Raw genomic sequence first — 18,977 nt, 5'->3', positions numbered from 1 at the left:
GGGGGCAAACTGTATTTCTGTTATTAATTTTTAGTTTAGCAATTCCCACCGCAACATGGTTAACCTCTATCCTAAATTTCTGCACAAAATTGATAAAAGACATTCCAAGAAATATTTTGCCAAATAAAAATATATAAAATATTGATGATGTTGATGAATAATAATAACAACAAAAATAACAGTTTTTGATTAAAAAACAAATAAACAATAATAATTTATAAAATATTTTGCTCCTGCCCCCTTCCCCAAAAATAAAAAAACAAATATTACCCTTAAAATTTATGAATAAAGAAACAAAAAATAACACATACCCCAAACATTGCAAACACAAAACCCCAAAAAACCTAACAATAGTGTCTGTCAACATCATCCTGGGAGGGATAATACACTGCACGACAATAGAAATAAAAATCCCTATCATCTATATCTCAATGGGTTCCATCTTTTCTTTTGTTCTTTTTTCTAATGCAGTTTTATAATCCCTGAGACAAGTAGTTCTGGCCCTAGAGTGTTATATATATTAGCGTCTGTAGCATGTATAAGGGACATGTTATCATACCTGTGTCTTTTTATAGGTGATTGATGCCCGGTGAGAAGGTGAAAGTGACCTATACCCCCGTCAGCTGCAGGAAAGGAACCAAGAGACAGGTAATTAATATTTATATTAATTACTGATAACAATCAGGCTAGATATAACATCTAGACCTGCAGAGATATCATAGTCTCTACCTTATACATGAAGATATATGTGTTTTTAATAAGTATATCGTCTATAGACAGCTTCTTATATAACACAACTGTTTCTCAGGTACAGAGATTGGGAACATTTATGATTTCTAATATCTGTTTTTTATTTGTAGTAATCCCTTTTTCAATAGACAGACCGCAGATTTAAGACATAACTGTACTGTAAAGAAAAATCTATAAGTTAATGTAATAAATCACATACTATAACTGATTATTGCCATTTAAAACTATGAAAAATACATTATGTTGATTATAAAACAGAAATACAGAATGGAGACAACCGTCTGTGGCTCAAGCTCGACTGCCCCTTTCTTTGAGTGGCCCCTCAATGTTGTGGAAACGGGTGGAGGACATTGTCTCCATTAGAATGGGTCCCCCTACGATGCTTCGGCTGTTGATCTGAAGTGCATTCTGTGCTTTGGAACCTCGGGGGCAAACTGTATTTCTGTTATTAATTTTTAGTTTAGAAATTCCCACCGCAACATGGTTAACCTCTATCCTAAATTTCTGCACAAAATTGATAAAAGACATTCCAAGAAATATTTTGCCAAATAAAAATATATAAAATATTGATGAAGTTGATGAATAATAATAACAACAAAAATAACAGTTTTTGATTAAAAAACAAATAAACAATAATAATTTATAAAATATTTTGCTCCTGCCCCCTTCCCCAAAAATAAAAAAACATATATTACCCTTAAAATGTATGAATAAAGAAACAAAAAATAACACATACCCCAAACATTGCAAACACAAAACCCCCCAAAACCTAACAATAGTATCTGTCAACACAGGGGCGGACACAGACAGCAGAGGGCCCCTGTGCAAAGAATGTGCCTGGCCCCCCCCCACCACCAGCACTGTGCCCCCTCATGTACCTAGACCCCACCGGAGTGCCTCCACTTACCCCGCCCGTGTAGTGTCGCCACTTGCCTTGTCCACCACAGGTGGATGGAACGGCTCCTGAGGTGGGCTCCGGGTGGCCCCTGTCCCTCTCAGTGTGCGGACCAGGCCCCATGAGTACTCCCCTGAGTCAGCCTGACCCTTATCTAGCTGGCAGGCAGAGGGCAGTGCTCCCCTTTACACTCGCACCCCTTGACTTAGTACGACACCCCTTGGCACCCCCTGGTTCCTTGGCTCCTTAGTAATAGAAGTGACTTACAGGCAGGGCCAGACTGGGACCAAAAATAGGCCCAGGCATTTTAAAATAAACAGCCCATTTTTATAGTGGGGGTCTGACTCATGGGACCCCCACCAATAACCTTGGTTCAAGTGGCTGCCCAGATGTTGGAAAGCTGCAACTCCCATCATGTCTGAAGTGACTACAGCTGATGGGACAGTCAGGAGACTACACAATGATATCAGTGACTACAGCTCTGATGGGACAGTTAGGAAAATACACAATGATATCACTGACCTGAGTGACGTCTTTTCTGTTGTCTTTATTTTTCTTCTTCATCTGGTCCAGACACCAGGATTTCTTCCATCTTCTCTGCAGAGTCTGACACCTGGACATCATTGGTTCCTTAATTTGTCAGTAGATCCTCATCCTCTGTATGATGACAATAATCATTATAACCTTGCCAAATACTGTACCCCCTGAATAAAATACTGCCAACCACTGTACCCCCTGAATAATGCCAACCACTGTACCCCTGAATATAATACTGCTAACCACTGTACCCCTGAATATAATACTGCCAAATACTGTACCCCTGAATATAATACTGCCAACCACTGTACTCCATTAATATAATACTGCCAACCACTGTACTCCATTAATATAATACTGCCAACCACTGTACTCCATGAATATAATACTGCCAAATACTGTACCAACCACTGAATCATCCCATACACCCCACGCACTCCATCCTCAGTCTCCTCATCACCCCATATACCCCACACACCCCATCCTCAGTCTCCTCATCACCCCATACACCCCACGCACCCCATCCTCAGTCTCCTCATCACCCCATGCACTCCATCCTCAGTCTCCTCATCACCCCACGCACCCCATCCTCAGTCTCATCATCACCACATGCACTCCATCCTCAGTCTCCTCATCACCCCATACACCCCATGCACTCCATCCTCAGTCTCCTCATCACCCCATGCACTCCATCCTCAGTCTCTTCATCACCCCATGCACTCCATCCTCAGTCTCCTCATCACCCCATACACCCCATGCACTCCATCCTCAGTCTCCTCATCACCCCATGCACTCCATCCTCAGTCTCCTCATCACCCCCATACACCCCACGCACTCCATCCTCAGTCTCCTCATCACCCCATATACCTTAAGCACCTCATCATTATTACACAGCTGACACACCCACATCAGGGCTGCCGTCAGAAATGTTGGGGCCCCTTACACAGGTCAAGGCCTCCTTCAACCCCTCCCCGCCCCCAAGTAATTTTTAGATTGCATATACTTATCAATGCTGTGCCATAGCACAGAATTGATCAGTGTTATTGGCGCTACCTTACTACAGGCTGTTGAAGCTTTCTGCACTAAAAGATGCACAGATCAGACGAGCCGGAGGCAGATAGGTACCCTCCGCTGAGTTGATCGGGACACCACAATTTTGCTGTGGTCCTGATCAGCTCCTCTGGGCTATCTGGCAACCTATTTTCATACTTTTAGATGCTGCAATGAACTTTGATTGTGGCATCTAATGTGGTTAATGCTGGACATCACCCTGATTGGTGAACTCTGGCATTAGCCACATGTCCTAGCTCTAACCAACCGGTTATGAAGCATAGAACTGGAGGGGGGCAGGACGTACATTTACACCCTGCAACCTTAAGGAAATGCACATATACAGCCTCATATGCGTACACAGCCTCTATATACTCATACACAGCGCCAATACACACATATAGTCATGGCCGTAAATGTTGGCACCCCTGAAATTTTTCTATAAAATTCTCACAGAACAGGATTGCAGTAACACATGTTTTGCTATACACATGTTTATTCCCTTTGTGTGTATTGGAACTAACCCCCAAAAAAGGGAGGAAAAAAGCAAATTGGACATAATGTCATACTCTAATGTCACAAATTATTGGAACCCTTTCAAAATTGTGGATAAATAAGATTTTTTCAAGCATGTGATGTTCCTTTAAACTCACCTGGGGCAAGTAACAGGTGTGGGCAATATCAAAATCACACCTGAAAGCAGATAAAAAGGAGAGAAGTTCACTTAGTCTTTGCATTGTGTGTCTGTGTGTGCCACACTAAGCATGGACAACAGAAAGAGGAGAAGAACTGTCTGAGGACTTGAGAACCAAAATCGTGGAAAAATATCAACAATCTCAAGGTTACAAGTCCATCTCCAGAGATCTAGATTTTCCTTTGTCCACAGTGCGCAACATTATCAAGAAGTTTACAACCCATGGCACTGTAGATAATCTCCCTGGGCATGGATGGAAGAGAAAAATTAATTAAAGGTGTAAACGCAGGATAGTCCGGATGGTGGATAAGCAGCCCCAAACAAGTTCCAAAGATATTCAAGCTGTCCTGCAGGCTCAGGGAGCATCAGAGTCAGCGTGAACTATCAGTCGACATTTAAATGAAATGAAACGCTATGGAGGGGACCCAGGAGGACCCCACTGCTGACACTGAGACATAAAAAAGCAAGACTACATTTTGCCAAAATGAACTTGATTAACCAAAATCCTTCTGGGAAAACGTCTTGTGGACAGATGAGACCAAGATAGAGCTTTTTGGTAAAGCACATCATTCTACTGTTTACCGAAAACGGAATGAGGCCTACAAAGAAAAGAGCACAGTACCTACAGTGACCTATGGTGGAGGTCAATGATGTTTTGGGGTTGTTTTGCTGCCTCTGGCACTGGGGGGCCTTGAATGTGTACAAGACATCATGAAATCTGAGGATTACCAACAGATTTTGGGTCGCACTGTACAGCCCAGTGTCAGAAAGCTGGGTTTGCGTCCGAGATCTTGGGTCTTCCAGCAGGACAATGACCCCAAACATACGTCAAAAAGCCCCCAGAAATTGATGGCAACAAAGCGCTGGAGAGTTCTGAAGTGGCCAGCAATGAGTCCAGATCTAAATATCATTGAACACCTGTGGAGAGATCCTTAAATTACTGTTGGGAAAAGGCGCCTCTTCCAATAAGAGACCTGGAGCAGTTTGCAAAGGAAGAGTGGTCCAACACTCCGGCTGTGAGGTGTAAGAAGCTTATTGATGGTTATAGGAAGACACTGATTTCAGTTATTTTTTCCAAAGGGTGTGCGACCAAATATTAAGTTAAGGGTGCCAATAATTTTGTCCAGACCATTTTTGGAGTTTGGTGTGACATTATGTCCAATTTGCTTTTTTTCCTCCCTTTTTTGGTTTAGTTCTAATACACACAAAGGGAATAAACATGTGTATAGCAAAACATGTGTTACTGCAATCCTTTTCTGTGAGAAATACTTATTTTTTTTGAAAAATTTCAGGGGTGCCAACATTTACCATTATGACTGTATATGGCACTGAATACATAATCTGAGACTTTAAAACCTCACTTTTAATACTTCTTCTAAAAACCATATATCAAAAAAGAAAGTGAATAGAACTGTATTTATACATATCTGCATCTATTTCCGGCCACCATCTTAGTAGCCATATTAATACTTGCCACCTGTTCACACCGACCATATATGCACACTTGCCTGAGTGAACTTCCAATTTTCAACATCAATGTGTTAGTCTTATATACAATCATGTGTTCCATGTCCATCGCAGGAATCCTTGTCAGTTATTTTATGTATTTGCATGTATTCAGAATTAGTAGTGTTAGTTTTGTAGTCACACTCATTATTAGTATATTATTGAGAGTTTTAGCACACTCCAAAACATCAATGCATAAATCCTCTCTCTGGCAGACTACATTCTCAGTCTCTTACTGCATGCTATCAAATGAATGGCATTTAACCCATAGAGTGCATACAACATAACTGTTCTGATGGCGGCCATAACACATACACACACACTACCCCTATATACACACACACATGGCCATCATTCACAGCTTCTATATGCACATACACTGCCTCTATATACACACATGCATCATAAATATATACACTGCCTCTATATACACACGCAGCCATCATACACACATACACAGCTGCTATATGCACACACTGCCCCTTTATACACACATGGCCATCATACACATACACAGCTTCTATATGCATATACACTGCCACTATATAGACACACACTGCCATCATACACACATATCAGCCACTATACACAAACACTGCCACTATATAGACACACACTGCCATCATACACACATATACAGCCACTATATACACATACACTGCCACTATATAGACACACACTGCCATCATACACACATATACAGCCACTATATACACATACACTGCCACTATATATACACACACTGCCATCATACACACATATACAGCCACTATACACATACACTGCCAGTATATAGACACACACTGCCATCATACACACATATACAGCCACCATATACACATACACTGCCACTATATAGACACACACTGCCCCTTTATACATACATGGCCATCATACACAAACACAGCTTCTATATGCATATACACTGCCACTATATAGACACACACTGCCATCATACACACATGGCCATAAATAAATACACTGCCTCTATATACACACACTGCCCCTGTATACACACATGGCCATCATACACATACACAGCTTCTATATACACATACACAGCTTCTATATAAACATACACAGCTTCTATATACACGTATACAGCTTCTATATACACACACTGCCCATTTATACACACACATGGCCATCATACACATACACAGCTTCTATATATACATAGACAGCTTCTATATACACATACACAGCTTCTATATAAACATACACAGCTTCTATATACACATAGACAGCCATCATACACACACACTTTGTCCCCATATACACACACACACACACACACACACACATACACAGCCATCATACACTGCCCCCATACAAGTAAGTACCTGTGTGCAGTGTAGTCTGCTGCTCCGCTCCTCTATTGCAGGCAGTGGGCAGGAAGAGGAGGAACACGTGATCTGACGTCACTGGCCAGCTGCTACTACAGGCCCTGCTGGTAACTGAGAGCCGCGCACAGGCATGTCTCATACCAACTGCAGCCCCTGACATTATAAAGTGACAGAGTGCTGCCCTCCGGACGGCGCTCCCTCTCGCTCCAGCCTCGCTGGCCAGTCTGGGCAACAGACAGGGCAGGGCTGGAACATAAGAAAAAAGAATATGATGTAGTCAGTCAGTGTACAGTAAGACTCCCCCCCCCCAGCCGTCAGTGAGTGACAGTCACTCACTGACTCGCAAGAAAGAGTGTTGGGGCCAGTTGGGCCTCCCTGAGGGTCCGGGCCCCTTACTGGGGTACCGGTTGTACCCCCCTGATGACGGCACCTGGCCTGTCCGTCTCGCCCGGCCGGTTTAAAGGTAAATTACTGCTGTCAGCGGCAGGTCCGGGACCTGTTGCTGCAGCATTTAGTATGAAGTACTGGCAGGGGGCCCTGCAGGGGCCCAGACTGTGACCTGGGCCACTAGGTGGGCCCCCTAACACGCTGGGCCCCTGTGCAGCCGAACCGGCTGAACAAGTGATATGTCCGCCCCTGTGTCAACATCATCCTGGGAGGGATAATACACTGCACTACAATAGAAATAAAAATCCCTATCATCTATATCTCAATGGGTTCCATCTTTTCTTTTGTTCTTTTTTCTAATGCGGTTTTATAATCCCTGAGACAAGTAGTTCTGGCCCTAGAGTGTTATATATTAGCGTCTGTAGCATGTATAAGGGACATGTTATCATACCTGTGTCTTTTTATAGGTGAATAATGCCCGGTGAGAGGGTGAAAGGGACCTATACCCCCGTCAGCTGCAGAAAAGGAACAAAGAGACAGGTAATTAATATTTATATTAATTACTGATAAAAATCAGGCTAGATACAACATCTAAACCTGCAAAGATGTCATAGTCTCTACCTTATACATGAAGATATATGTGTTTTTAATAAGTACATCGTCTACAGACAGCTTTTTATATAACACAACCATGTCTCAGGTACAGAGATTAGGAACATTTATGATTTCTAATATCTGTTTTTATTTGTAGTAATCCCTTTTTCAATAGACTGACCGCAGATTTAAGACATAACTGTACTGTAAAGAAAAATCTATAAGTTAATGTAATAAATCACATACTATAACTGATTATTGCCATTTAAAACTATGAAAAATACATTATGTTGATTATAAAACAGAAATACAGAATGGAGACAACCATCTGTGGCTCAAGCTCGACTGCCCATTTCTTTGAGTGGCCCCTCAATGTTCTGGAAACGGGTGGAGGACATTGTCTCCATTAGAATGGGTCCCCCTACGATGCTTCGGCTGTTGATCTGAAGTGCATTCTGTGCTTTGGAATCTCGGGGGCAAACTGTATTTCTGTTATTAATTTTTAGTTTAGCAATTCCCACCGCAACATGGTTAACCTCTATCCTAAATTTCTGCACAAAATTGATAAAAGACATTCCAAGAAATATTTTGCCAAATAAAAATATATAAAATATTGATGATGTTGATGAATAATAATAACAACAAAAATAACAGTTTTTGATTAAAAAACAAATAAACAATAATAATTAATAAAATATTTTGCTCCTGCCCCCTTCCCCAAAAATAAAAAAACATATATTACCCTTAAAATTTATGAATAAAGAAACAAAAAATAACACTTACCCCAAACATTGCAAACACAAAACCCCAAAAAACCTAACAATAGTGTCTGTCAACATCATCCTGGGAGGGATAATACACTGCACGACAATAGAAATAAAAATCCCTATCATCTATATCTCAATGGGTTCCATCTTTTCTTTTGTTCTTTTTTCTAATGCGGTTTTATAATCCCTGAGACAAGTAGTTCTGGCCCTAGAGTGTTAGATATATTAGCGTCTGTAGCATGTATAAGGGACATGTTATCATACCTGTGTCTTTTTATAGGTGATTGATGCCCGGTGAGAAGGTGAAAGTGACCTATACCCCCGTCAGCTGCAGGAAAGGAACCAAGAGACAGGTAATTAATATTTATATTAATTACTGATAACAATCAGGCTAGATATAACATCTAGACCTGCAGAGATGTCATAGTCTCTACCTTATACATGAAGATATATGTGTTTTTAATAAGTATATCGTCTATAGACAGCTTCTTATATAACACAACTGTGTCTCAGGTACAGAGATTGGGAACATTTATGATTTCTAATATCTGTTTTTTATTTGTAGTAATCCCTTTTTCAATAGACTGACCGCAGATTTAAGACATAACTGTACTGTAAAGAAAAATCTATAAGTTAATGTAATAAATCACATACTATAACTGATTATTGCCATTTAAAACTATGAAAAATACATTATGTTGATTATAAAACAGAAATACAGAATGGAGACAACCGTCTGTGGCTCAAGCTCGACTGCCCCTTTCTTTGAGTGGCCCCTTAATGTTGTGGAAACGGGTGGAGGACATTGTCTCCATTAGAATGGGTCCCCCTACGATGCTTCGGCTGTTGATCTGAAGTGCATTCTGTGCTTTGGAACCTCGGGGGCAAACTGTATTTCTGTTATTAATTTTTAGTTTAGCAATTCCCACCGCAACATGGTTAACCTCTATCCTAAATTTCTGCACAAAATTGATAACAGACATTCCAAGAAATATTTTACCAAATAAAAATATATAAAATATTGATGAAACTGATGAATAATAATAACAACAAAAATAACAGTTTTTGATTAAAAAACAAAAAAACTAAAATAATTTATAAAATATTTTGCTCCTGCCCCCTTCCCCCAAAAATAAAAAAACATATATTACCCTTAAAATTTATGAATAAAGAAACAAAAAATAACACATACCCCAAACATTACAAACACAAAACCCCCAAAAACCTAACAATAGTCTCTGTCAACATCATCCTGGGAGGGATAATACACTGCACTGCAATAGAAATATAAATCCCTATCATCTATATCTCAATGGGTTCCATCTTTTCTTTTGTTCTTTTTTCTAATGCGGTTTTATAATCCCTGAGACAAGTAGTTCTGGCCCTAGAGTGTTAGATATATTAGCGTCTGTAGCATGTATAAGGGACATGTTATCATACCTGTGTCTTTTTATAGGTGATTGATGCCCGGTGAGAGGGTGAAAGGGACCTATACCTCCGTCAGCTGCAGGAAAGGAACAAAGAGACAGGTAATTAATATTTATATTAATTACTGATAACAATCAGGCTAGATACAACATCTAAACCTGCAAAGATGTCATAGTCTCTACCTTATACATGAAGATATATGTGTTTTTAATAAGTATATCGTCTATAGACAGCTTCTTATATAACACAACCATGTCTCAGGTACAGAGATTAGGAACATTTATGATTTCTAATATCTGTTTTTTATTTGTAGTAATCCCTTTTTCAATAGACTGACCGCAAATTTAAGACATAACTGTACTGTAAAGAAAAATCTATAAGTTAATGTAATAAATCCCATACTATAACTGATTATTGCCATTTAAAACTATGAAAAATACATTATGTTGATTATAAAACAGAAATACAGAATGGAGACAACCGTCTGTGGCTCAAGCTCGACTGCCCATTTCTTTGAGTGGCCCCTCAATGTTCTGGAAACGGGTGGAGGACATTGTCTCCATTAGAATAGGTCCCCCTAAGATGCTTCGGCTGTTGATCTGAAGTGCATTCTGTGCTTTGGAATCTCGGGGGCAAACTGTATTTCTGTTATTAATTTTTAGTTTAGCAATTCCCACCGCAACATGGTTAACCTCTATCCTAAATTTCTGCACAAAATTGATAAAAGACATTCCAAGAAATATTTTGCCAAATAAAAATATATAAAATATTGATGAAGTTGATGAATAATAATAACAACAAAAATAACAGTTTTTTATTAAAAAACAAATAAACAATAATAATTTATCAAATATTTTGCTCCTGCCCCCTTCCCCAAAAATAAAAAAACATATATTACCCTTAAAATTTATAAATAAAGAAACAAAAAATAACACATACCCCAAACATTGCAAACACAAAACCCCCAAAAACCTAACAATAGTGTCTGTCAACATCATCCTGGGAGGGATAATACACTGCACTACAATAGAAATAAAAATCCCTATCATCTATTTCTCAATGGGTTCCATCTTTTCTTTTGTTCTTTTTTCTAATGCGGTTTTATAATCCCTGAGACAAGTAGTTCTGGCCCTAGAGTGTTAGATATATTAGCGTCTGTAGCATGTATAAGGGACATGTTATCATACCTGTGTCTTTTTATAGGTGATTGATGCCCGGTGAGAGGGTGAAAGGGACCTATACCCCCGTCAGCTGCAGGAAAGGAACAAAGAGACAGGTAATTAATATTTATATTAATTACTGATAACAATCAGGCTAGATACAACATCTAAACCTGCAAAGATGTCATAGTCTCTACCTTATACATGAAGATATATGTGTTTTTAATAAGTATATCGTCTATAGACAGCTTCTTATATAACACAACCATGTCTCAGGTACAGAGATTAGGAACATTTATGATTTCTAATATCTGTTTTTTATTTGTAGTAATCCCTTTTTCAATAGACCTACCGTAGATTTAAGACATAACTGTACTGTAAAGAAAAATCTATAAGTTAATGTAATAAATCACATACTATAACTGATTATTGCCATTTAAAACTATGAAAAATACATTATGTTGATTATAAAACAGAAATACAGAATGGAGACAACCGTCTGTGGCTCAAGCTCGACTGCCCATTTCTTTGAGTGGCCCCTCAATGTTCTGGAAACGGGTGGAGGACATTGTCTCCATTAGAATGGGTCCCCCTAAGATGCTTCGGCTGTTGATCTGAAGTGCATTCTGTGCTTTGGAATCTCGGGGGCAAACTGTATTTCTGTTATTAATTTTTAGTTTAGCAATTCCCACCGCAACATGGTTAACCTCTATCCTAAATTTCTGCACAAAATTGATAAAAGACATTCCAAGAAATATTTTGCCAAATAAAAATATATAAAATATTGATGAAGTTGATGAATAATAATAACAACAAAAATAACATTTTTTTATTAAAAAACAAATAAACAATAATAATTTATCAAATATTTTGCTCCTGCCCCCTTCCCCAAAAATAAAAAAACATATATTACCCTTAAAATTTATAAATAAAGAAACAAAAAATAACACATACCCCAAACATTGCAAACACAAAACCCCCAAAAACCTAACAATAGTGTCTGTCAACATCATCCTGGGAGGGATAATACACTGCACTACAATAGAAATAAAAATCCCTATCATCTATATCTCAATGGGTTCCATCTTTTCTTTTGTTCTTTTTTCTAATGCGGTTTTATAATCCCTGAGACAAGTAGTTCTGGCCCTAGAGTGTTATATATATTAGCGTCTGTAGCATGTATAAGGGACATGTCATCATACCTGTGTCTTTTTATAGGTGATTAATGCCCGGTGAGAGGGTGAAAGGGACCTATACCCCCGTCAGCTGCAGGAAAGGAACAAAGAGACAGGTAATTAATATTTATATTAATTACTGATAACAATCAGGCTAGATATAACATCTAGACCTGCAGAGATGTCATAGTCTCTACCTTATACATGAAGATATATGTGTTTTTAATAAGTATATCGTCTATAGACAGCTTCTTATATAACACAACAATGTTTCAGGTACAGAGATTAGGAACATTTATGATTTCTAATATCTGTTTTTTATTTGTAGTAATCCCTTTTTCAATAGACTGACCACAGATTTAAGACATAACTGTCCTGTAAAGAAAAATCTATAAGTTAATGTAATAAATCACATACTATAACTGATTATTGCCATTTAAAACTATGAAAAATACATTATGTTGATTATAAAACAGAAATACAGAATGGAGACAACCGTCTGTGGCTCAAGCTCGACTGCCCATTTCTTTGAGTGGCCCCTCAATGTTCTGGAAACGGGTGGAGGACATTGTCTCCATTAGAATGGGTCCCCCTATGATGCTTCGGCTGTTGATCTGAAGTGCATTCTGTGCTTTGGAATCTCGGGGGCAAACTGTATTTCTGTTATTAATTTTTAGTTTAGCAATTCCCACCGCAACATGGTTAACCTCTATCCTAAATTTCTGCACAAAATTGATAAAAGACATTCCAAGAAATATTTTGCCAAATAAAAATATATAAAATATTGATGATGTTGATGAATAATAATAACAACAAAAATAACAATTTTTGATTAAAAAACAAATAAACAATAATAATTAATAAAATATTTTGCTCCTGCCCCCTTCCCCAAAAATAAAAAAACATATATTACCCTTAAAATTTATAAATAAAGAAACAAAAAATAACACATACCCCAAACATTGCAAACACAAAACCCCCAAAAACCTAACAATAGTGTCTGTCAACATCATCCTGGGAGGGATAATACACTGCACTACAATAGAAATAAAAATCCCTATCATCTATTTCTCAATGGGTTCCATCTTTTCTTTTGTTCTTTTTTCTAATGCGGTTTTATAATCCCTGAGACAAGTAGTTCTGGCCCTAGAGTGTTAGATATATTAGCGTCTGTAGCATGTATAAGGGACATGTCATCATACCTGTGTCTTTTTATAGGTGATTGATGCCCGGTGAGAGGGTGAAAGGGACCTATACCTTCGTCAGCTGCAGGAAAGGAACAAAGAGACAGGTAATTAATATTTATATTAATTACTGATAACAATCAGGCTAGATACAACATCTAAACCTGCAAAGATGTCATAGTCTCTACCTTATACATGAAGATATATTTGTTTTTAATAAGTATATCGTCTATAGACAGCTTCTTATATAACACAACCATGTCTCAGGTACAGAGATTAGGAACATTTATGATTTCTAATATCTGTTTTTTATTTGTAGTAATCCCTTTTTCAATAGACCTACCGTAGATTTAAGACATAACTGTACTGTAAAGAAAAATCTATAAGTTAATGTAATAAATCACATACTATAACTGATTATTGCCATTTAAAACTATGAAAAATACATTATGTTGATTATAAAACAGAAATACAGAATGGAGACAACCGTCTGTGGCTCAAGCTCGACTGCCCATTTCTTTGAGTGGCCCCTCAATGTTCTGGAAACGGGTGGAGGACATTGTCTCCATTAGAATGGGTCCCCCTAAGATGCTTCGGCTGTTGATCTGAAGTGCATTCTGTGCTTTGGAATCTCGGGGGCAAACTGTATTTCTGTTATTAATTTTTAGTTTAGCAATTCCCACCGCAACATGGTTAACCTCTATCCTAAATTTCTGCACAAAATTGATAAAAGACATTCCAAGAAATATTTTGCCAAATAAAAATATATAAAATATTGATGAAGTTGATGAATAATAATAACAACAAAAATAACAGTTTTTTATTAAAAAACAAATAAACAATAATAATTTATCAAATATTTTGCTCCTGCCCCCTTCCCCAAAAATAAAAAAACATATATTACCCTTAAAATTTATAAATAAAGAAACAAAAAATAACACATACCCCAAACATTGCAAACACAAAACCCCCAAAAACCTAACAATAGTGTCTGTCAACATCATCCTGGGAGGGATAATACACTGCACTACAATAGAAATAAAAATCCCTATCATCTATATCTCAATGGGTTCCATCTTTTCTTTTGTTCTTTTTTCTAATGCGGTTTTATAATCCCTGAGACAAGTAGTTCTGGCCCTAGAGTGTTATATATATTAGCGTCTGTAGCATGTATAAGGGACATGTCATCATACCGGTGTCTTTTTATAGGTGATTAATGCCCGGTGAGGGGGTGAAAGGGACCTATACCCCCGTCAGCTGCAGGAATGGAACAAAGAGACAGGTAATTAATATTTATATTAATTACTGATAACAATCAGGCTAGATATAACATCTAGACCTGCAGAGATGTCATAGTCTCTACCTTATACATGAAGATATATGTGTTTTTAATAAGTATATCGTCTATAGACAGCTTCTTATATAACACAACAATGTTTCAGGTATAGAGATTAGGAACATTTATGATTTCTAATATCTGTTTTTTATTTGTAGTAATCCCTTTTTCAATAGACTGACCACAGATTTAAGACATAACTGTCCTGTAAAGAAAAATCTATAAGTTAATGTAATAAATCACATACTATAACTGATTATTGCCATTTAAAACTATGAAAAATACATTATGTTGATTATAAAACAGAAATACAGAATGGAGACAACCGTCTGTGGCTCAAGCTCGACTGCCCATTTCTTTGAGTGGCCCCTCAATGTTCTGGAAACGGGTGGAGGACATTGTCTCCATTAGAATGGGTCCCCCTATGATGCTTCGGCTGTTGATCTGAAGTGCATTCTGTGCTTTGGAATCTCGGGGGCAAACTGTATTTCTGTTATTAATTTTTAGTTTAGCAATTCCCACTGCAAGATGGTTAACCTCTATCCTAAATTTCTGCACAAAATTGATAAAAGACATTCCAAGAAATATTTTGCCAAATAAAAATATATAAAATATTGATGAAATTGATGAATAATGATAACAACAAAAATAACAGTTTTTGAATAAAAAACAAAAAAACTAAAATAATTTATAAAATATTTTGCTCCTGCCCCCTTCCCCCAAAAATAAAAAAACATATATTACCCTTAAAATTAATGAATAAAGAAACAAAAAATAACACATACCCCAAACATTGCAAACACAAAACCCCCAAAAACCTAACAATAGTGTCTGTCAACATCATCCTGGGAGGGATAATACACTGCACTACAATAGAAATAAAAATCCCTATCATCTATGTCTCAATGGGTTCCATCTTTTCTTTTGTTCTTTTTTCTAATGTGGTTTCATAATCCCTGAGACAAGTAGTTCTGGCCCTAGAGTGTTATATATATTAGCGTCTGTAGCATGTATAAGGGACATGTCATCATACCTGTGTCTTTTTATAGGTGATTGATGCCCGGTGAGAAGGTGAAAGTGACCTATACTCCTGTCAGCTGCAGGAAAGGAACCAAGAGACAGGTAATTAATATTTATATTAATTACTGATAACAATCAGGCTAGATATAACATCTAGACCTGCAGAGATGTCATAGTCTCTACCTTATACATGAAGATATATGTGTTTTTAATAAGTATATCGTCTATAGACAGCTTCTTATATAACACAACTGTGTCTCAGGTACAGAGATTGGGAACATTTATGATTTCTAATATCTGTTTTTTATTTGTAGTAATCCCTTTTTCAATAGACAGACCGCAGATTTAATACATAACTGTACTGTAAAGAAAAATCTATAAGTTAATGTAATAAATCACATACTATAACTGATTATTGCCATTTAAAACTATGAAAAAAACATTATGTTGATTATAAAACAGAAATACAGAATGGAGACAACCATCTGTGGCTCAAGCTCGACTGCCCCTTTCTTTGAGTGGCCCCTCAATGTTCTGGAAACGGGTGGAGGACATTGTCTCCATTAGAATGGGTCCCCCTACGATGCTTCGGCTGTTAATCTGAAGTGCATTCTGTGCTTTGGAACCTCGGGGGCAAACTGTATTTCTGTTATTAATTTTTAGTTTAGCAATTCCCACCGCAACATGGTTAACCTCTATCCTAAATTTCCTACCCCAAACATTGCAAACACAAAACCCCCAAAAACCTAACAATAGTGTCTGTCAACATCATCCTGGGAGGGATAATACACTGCACTACAATAGAAATAAAAATCCCTATCATCTATATCTCAATGGGTTCCATCTTTTCTTTTGTTCTTTTTTCTACTGCGGTTTTATAATCCCTGAGACAAGTAGTTCTGGCCCTAGAGTGTTATATATATTAGCGTCTGTAGCATGTATAAGGGCATGTTATCATACCTGTGTCTTTTTATAGGTGATTGATTGTATTGATTGATTGATTGAGTGTATATTGTTCAGTGTATATAAAGTTGTACAAGTGTATAGGACCTTCCTGGGTCATGTGATACTGTCATGTGATGTACCCAGAGTTCCCTGGGTACAGGACCTACAGGTTTTGCAACCAATGTGCTGTAATCCAGCCTCCTTAGAATATAAGGGGCTGTAGTCTCTAAATTCACTTAATTCCTGGCACTCAAGCAAGCGCAATCAGCATATACTACTCAATTCATCTCAGCTAGGCCAAAGCCTAAAGAACCTGCAGCCACTTCAAAACATGAGTTATCAAGTTATATCTACAAATTCCTAGTGACTACTATTCAACTCAATCATACAATTAGTAGCACAGTGGCCGGCAGAAATCTCAATACTACAAGTCCCAGCAAGCCTGCAAGGTATCCTGCATCCCGGTTGCCTCTAGGGAAACTGCATCATTGTAAAGACTGTTCCATGAGAAGTTTAAGTAAAAGTTCCAGTTATCTCATAATTCCTGCTGTGGACATTCAATTATTTCCTGCCGTTTTTGGGCTGGTTGTCGGCAGGGCCTTCTACAGAAAACAATCGCACCCTGGTGTCACGACAAATTAGGGGTTAATACCACCTTACCCCACAGGGTTAATGCCACCAGACCCTGCAACACCATTGCCTCACCCCGCTTACCACACTTTACTTTTTTGAGACTTTATTGGTTTGGGTCTCGCTTGCTTCTCTCCGCTCGCTGTAGTCGACCATTTTTCATTTTATTTGGGATGTCCTAGGTGTTTGCCAAGTTTTTGTTACAGTGGGTCGTAAAAATAAAAAATTTAAATTCTATTGTAACTCCTGATTTTTTATTTTTACAAGGGGTTAACGCAGAAAAAGCACCATAAAATTTGTTACCCAATTTCTCTTGATTCTGGAAATACCTCATATGTGGATGTAAGTTGGGGGCCATGTTGCCTTTACACAGCCCCCATGGTGTCAGAACAGCGGTAACCCCCCACAAGTCACCCCAGTTTGGAAACTGCACCACTGCAATTAACATTTATACCCCACTTGCATTTGACAGATTTTTGGAAGATTGCTTTGCATCCACATATAGGGTATATCTGTACTTGGAAAAAATAGGGTTACAAATTTTGGGGGACTTTTTTCCTTTTGCCCCTTATGAAAAAGAAAAGTTGGGGGTTGCACTAGCATGTTAGTGTAAAAAAAAAATTTTTTTTTACACTAATATGCTGCAGTTGACCCATACTTTTAATTACCACAAGCAGTAAAAGAAGAAAAAGACCGCCAAAATTTGTAACACAATTTCTCTCAAGTACGGATATACCTCATATGTGGATGTAAAGCGATCTGTGGGCACACAACAGGGCTCAGGAGTGAGAGAGCACCATGTTCATTTGAGGCCTAAATTAATGATTTGCACATGCATCCTTGCAGAGGTTCTAAAATAAACGCAATAGTAAAAACAACCACATTTGACCCCATTTCGGAAACCACACCCCTCAAGAAATGCAACAAGGGGTGCAGTGAGTATTTACACTGCCCTGGTGTTCAACAAATTTTAAGAACAGTAGGCTGTGCATATGTAAAATTGTATTTTTCATATTACGGACCACCGTTCCAAAAATCTTTCAGACACCTGTGGGGCGTAAATGCTCACTGCACCCCTTGTAATATTACTTGAGGGGTTTAGTTTCCAAAATGTGGTCACATATGGTATTCCACCCAAATCTCACACAAAATAAACTAAAATTTATTTATGTAAGAAACACTTTAAAGTAGGTAAATTTCCATGACCAATAATACTGGTATACAAGGAGTAAATATATACCACAACACAAAAACTGGATATTTTCTGATCTGCGGCGTCCTCTTTCCTTTTCTTCTTTGTCTGGATCAGACCTCCATGTCGATCTCTTACCATCTGCAGGGCAAACATGTCAGACTCCACATTTTTTCAGTGTCCTCCCATCTATAGGCCCACAAACTGTAATAATCCCCTTCAGGTAGGTAGGTAGCCAGGTAAATAGGTAACTAGGTAGGTAGATCAGGAAGCCAGATATGTAGGTAAGTGACTAGCCAGGTAGGTAGGTAGGTAGGGGGCTAGCAAGGTAGTTAGGCAGCCATATATGAAGGCCAGACATGTACATAGTTAGGTGCCAGG

The sequence above is a fragment of the Hyla sarda genome, chromosome 3 (genome assembly GCF_029499605.1).
Source record: "Hyla sarda isolate aHylSar1 chromosome 3, aHylSar1.hap1, whole genome shotgun sequence".
Classification (NCBI taxonomy): domain Eukaryota; kingdom Metazoa; phylum Chordata; class Amphibia; order Anura; family Hylidae; genus Hyla; species Hyla sarda.
Note: the sequence above shows the minus strand (reverse complement) of the source record.